The sequence below is a fragment of the Montipora foliosa genome, chromosome 9 (genome assembly GCF_036669935.1).
Source record: "Montipora foliosa isolate CH-2021 chromosome 9, ASM3666993v2, whole genome shotgun sequence".
NCBI lineage: Eukaryota > Metazoa > Cnidaria > Anthozoa > Scleractinia > Acroporidae > Montipora > Montipora foliosa.
The window spans coordinates 17,569,012-17,574,011 of NC_090877.1; the positions used below are offsets into that span (position 1 = coordinate 17,569,012).

Here is a 5,000-nt window from a genome sequence, read left to right on the forward strand (position 1 = left end):
ACAAAAATGATAACATGAGGCTTAAACTAATATTTTTATGCCTAATGTTAGCATTAGTAAAGGTTTGGGTTGTTTCAGCTCTGATGAAACAGTGACCTGCAACCTGCAACCTGCAATTTACACCCTCCAAGATTGGAGACCAAATTCTCAGGAGCCACCAATTTGATTCAAATATTCCTGGATAAAATATTCCCACGGTCACAATTCCTCATCAGAATCAATTGACAAAGATTGAACTTTCATCTCAACCCACCATCAACGCGATAGCAGTCCTGCGAGCAACGTCAGGCAGTGAATAATGCAACAAAACAGCTTTCGAAGGCGATGCTTTATCACAAGAGTGGCCACGGTGTCGACCGTTGATAACAAACTGACCCTTACCGGGGTGACAGACCGTAGTTTTATAACCGCATATTTCTTTATTCCAGTGGGTCTCCCGATATGACTGCATTGTCTCCGTTGTCCAATCACAGTCACGCCTCCCTTGTATTGACAAAGTTCAAACACATTCGCGAAGCCTTAAAGCATAGAAAGATGCGAGAATGAAACCCGTAGTAAACAAACTTTTGCGCATTCAAGGCACTTTTATTGGTTAATAGGATTTTCTACGTAGTCGGCTGTTCGGGTTATCAAGCCTTCAAGGAACTAACATTAATTATGCAAATAAACTTTGTTTCAGTAGTTTGTCAAAAGCAATTAGGATTTAACGTGCGACCTCAATAATGTTCCTAAAATGGAATCCAGGTGATTCAGATCACGCATGAGGTGTCTGATATTAATAGCAGTTATTGGATGATTTTAAGTATACAGTATAAACGACTGTGCAAATTGCAAAAGCGCATAACAATCTCCAAGTTCTACCATATGAAAGCCAATTCGCTGGTGCCTGCAAAATATTTTTCAGATTTCTTAACTAAATTCTCGTGCTTCGTTCTTAGATCATTAAGGAATTTATTATTCCAATTTTTAAGAACGAATAATTTTCATGGTCAAGTATTTGTTCATCTCTCCTACTTGATTAAATTTATCGTACATGCACTATCTGGCTGTTTCTGAAGTTAAAGTTTTTAATTTCACACAGAGTTTGTTTCATTTGTTAACCTTATTTTGCGGTTGAGAGTTTGCTTTGTGAATTTCTACCCCTTATATTTATTTTACAGACTAACCCTAATTTGTTTCTACAATTTTTCCTCAACTCACCATCTACACACACAAAATTCCCCCCAAACTACCTGCAGCTGACTGGTGAATGTTTTAGTTAGTTGAGAGGAACCCTTCCTTGTAACGAGGATTCTTTTGTGAACACCATTAAGGAAGCCACAAAGGTTGCTAGTGAAACTGCTGCCATTACTTTTAAATAACCGCCCTTTAATTGTCTTTTTATCGTCCTTTCCCACACCCATCATGATAGTAATTATAATAATTTTGCAGCATCTCAGGATCATTAAACCCGAAATGCAGCATCTCAGGATGAACAAACCCGAAATGCCCCTCGCCCAAGCATGCCAGTCAAATATTTTTTTGAACGTTCCACCAGCGGATATGCAGCGCGGAGCCCGGCTAGCTCAGTCGGTAGAGCATGAGACTCTTAATCTCAGGGTCGTGGGTTCGAGCCCCACGTTGGGCGGTACATTTTTTTTTATTGGCTGGCTAACGCTCTTGTGCCCTTCTTGCGGAAGTCATCAACTTTGCTTTTCATATAGTAAAAACTTGAAGGACGTCCAGGGAGTCACGGACTTTAGAATATGACTGAAAAAGAAAAAGTTAGAAATCAAACAGACCTAGGGCAACAGAAGTAATAACACTTGAAATTCTTACTCAATTTCCACAAGTATTCGGATTTTGATCTGCGTTTTTGCAAGGAAGTTGGACTACAGTTGAAAGGTTCTTTGTTTGGTTTGGTTTCCTTCAACTACAAGCCCATTAACGAAGTTTACCTTAGTTTGATTCGCGCCTTGGAAAAGTCATAATGTGAAGCGTTGCGGCTACATTACCTTTTCCGAAACTGACACTAACTACTTTAAGAAACTCGTCGATTGTTTCCGCCCGCTCTTTGGCAAAATCGTAACGTGCCAGAAAGTTACATTATTGAAAGGACCTTCAGTTGAAGCTTTATGATATAAAGGTACAAAAATGGACGACGATGGCCAGGCAATTGTCACAAGAGCTTCGTTAAAGAGAGATTTCGCTAATAAACTGATGAAAGGTGAAATGCGTGAGTTAAAAAGAGAAGTCATGGGTCCGTGTCCCTAAAACGTTCTAACCTAAAGCTCTCACTGAAATGAGATGCTCTAAAAGGCATTACATTCTCATTTGTCTAGTGAGAAGGATTTGATCTCATTAAAGCATCCCAATTTACGGAATTATGCACAACTACACAGATATCGATTGTCATAGACCTTAGATTTCAAAAAACTTCACCCAGTCATCAATAAAGCCCAAAGCACCGATGGGATTTGAGCCCATGACCGCCAGTTTGCTCTTCCAGCGAGCCGTTTACATAAAAGTTAGAAAAATTAAGACACAAGCTGAAAAATTACAATATCCTAATACTAGAAAAATGTTCCACTACTCCAATGTTTATTGCACTAACATTAGAGCTGTAAGTTACCTAAACAAGTTTCATAACAACTAAAATAAGTAATTCCACAACTCCCTCAAATCATAGCAGAGCCGAGAGTCTTGAGATGAAGCGCCTCCTTAACTTTGTTGTCAAGGCCATTCTACATGACGGCACATCTATGGCGAAACGCCCTCTTAGTAGCCTCGGTATGGGGCCCAGGCACGAAAGCATTAATAGACCAATTTCGATATATTAAAATTCAGTCCGAAACAAAAGTCATCATCTCGAGGCTCTGGGGAATAAATATAAGGATTTGTATGAGTTTATTCCCCAGAGCCTCGAGATGATGCCTTTTGTTTCGGACTGAATTTTAACATATCGTAATTGGTCTATTGAGGAGATCCGTGAATTGTAGGAATGAATTCCGGATGTTCGCTCGAACAAATTCTTTAAACCATCCAGAAAATGATTATTCCGAACTAAAAACACTTTAATGCTAATCTCATTAGCATACGTACTCTGAAATTGATTGAGAACATTCTCAGGTGCGAGTCCTATGTCCATATAAATGGGTTGTCTTTTAAAAAATTCATGACCATTTCCCATAATCCCTGTCTTCTAAATTAACGATAATAGTAAATTCAAAGCAACTTGCGAATTTACAATAATTGTTAATTCAAGGTAGCGAATGTGTTGCCGTAATTAGGTATTGTGCCCGTAGCCATCCAGAATATAAGCTGAGGACGAGGATAAGCTGAGATTTTAATTAAGAAATCTTAAAACTTTTGCATGCAAGAATGAGTTGTATTTCATATGGTAGAACTTGGAGATTCGTATGCACTTTAGTGTCAATATCGTTTTTTACAAACGTTTATACTGTATACTTTAAATCATCCAATAAATGGGAAAATTAATCCTACACCTGATGCGAGGTTTGACTTACATCACCTGGATTCCATTTTATGAAAATTGTTGCGGTAAAGTTAATTTCCATATTTTCACTTCCAAACCTGCAAAAAGTGCTTATTTTAAAAAGACGTGAAGAATGTAGTTTCGCATGATTCGTTTGCCCCATTTAATAGCTTAATTTTAATAGACGTGTCAGGAGTGGGATTCGAACCCACGCCTACATGAGTAGACTGCGACCTGAACGCAGCGCCTTGGACCGCTCGGCCATCCTGACACCTTCGACCTTCAACCGGACTGTGAGTGTTTTTTTCGATGCCAATTGCGCATTTTTGAATTGGGAGTAATGCCATGCCTTTATTAACAAAGCCGTCTTGATATTAACTGGCCCAACTGTTGCCCCCTTTTTTTTTGTGGTGTTCACACAGCCCCCGTAGCGCAATTGTCTAGCGTGTTGGACTTCTAATTCAAAGGTTGTGGGTTCGAGTCTCATCTGGGGTGGTGCCTTTGACTTTAAAGTCCGCTTACTTAAAACTAAGTGACTGGATGTTACATTCACCCAATATTACACCTCCTGTTCTCTCTCCCTGACCATCAAATACGAAGCAAACAACAAGTGGCAAACGAAATAGGTCTACTCAGCTTATATAGTTACCACTACAATTATCTGTTACGTTGAAATCTTCAACTTTGAGACATCGCGAAAAGTGATTGTCTTCGTCAATGCCATACAGGCTTTACATGAAAGGCCGATTTCCTGTTTAAGAAAGAACAGGTAAGACGCACGAGCTTTCCTCCGTTTACAAAACTTTCTGTCAGTGCCTGATGTAAACGGCAGGAAAAAGAGAAAACATCATAACAAAGATAAAGCACAAGTCGATGTAAACCCTTCCTCCTCATCCAAGGGATAACGCAGGCAAAGAGCACTTAACTTTTTGCCTAAAAGTGGAGACATGTGAGACTCTGTAATGTTCCCTTCTTTGATAGAGCAAAGTACTCTAATCTATGTTCCGGTTAGCAGCGATGCAGGTTGAAATCCAAGGTGCATTTCTTTTTTTGGCTGACAAACGCTCTTGTGCCCTTCTTGCGGAAGTCATCAACTTTTTTTTCGTATAGTAAAAACTTGAAAGATGTCTAGGGAGTCACGGACTTTAGATTATGACTTAAAAAGGAAAAGTTAGAAATCAAACAGACCTAGGGCAACAGAAGTAATAACACTTCCAGTTCTTACTTAATTTCCACAAGTATTCGGATTTTGGTCTCCATTTGTATGTGGAAGTTGGACTACGGTTGAAAGGTCCTTTGTTTGGTTTGGGTTTCTTGAACTACTAGCCCATTAACGAAGTTTACCTAAGTTTGGTTTGCGCCTTGGAAAAGTCATGTTGTGAAGCGTTGCGGCTACAGGTAAAAAAATAACATATCGGAAAGTGAAGCCTACTACTTTAAGAAACTCGTCGATTGTTTCTGCTCGCTCTTTGGCGAAATCGTAACCTGCCACAAAGTTACATCACTGAAAAGACCTTCAGTTGAA

At 39.4% G+C, this 5,000-nt stretch overlaps 2 non-coding genes across 2 annotated transcripts; one reads left to right on the plus strand and one right to left on the minus strand.

Moving 5' to 3' along the window:
• Positions 1-1,554: 1,554 nt before the first annotated feature.
• Positions 1,555-1,627, plus strand: Trnak-cuu (transfer RNA lysine (anticodon CUU)). Its single transcript has one exon. It is a non-coding gene; the product is annotated as a tRNA-Lys (tRNA).
• Positions 1,628-3,662: 2,035 nt separating this feature from the next.
• Positions 3,663-3,746, minus strand: Trnal-cag (transfer RNA leucine (anticodon CAG)). The gene has a single exon. It is a non-coding gene; the product is annotated as a tRNA-Leu (tRNA).
• Between the last annotated feature and the right edge of the window lie 1,254 nt (positions 3,747-5,000).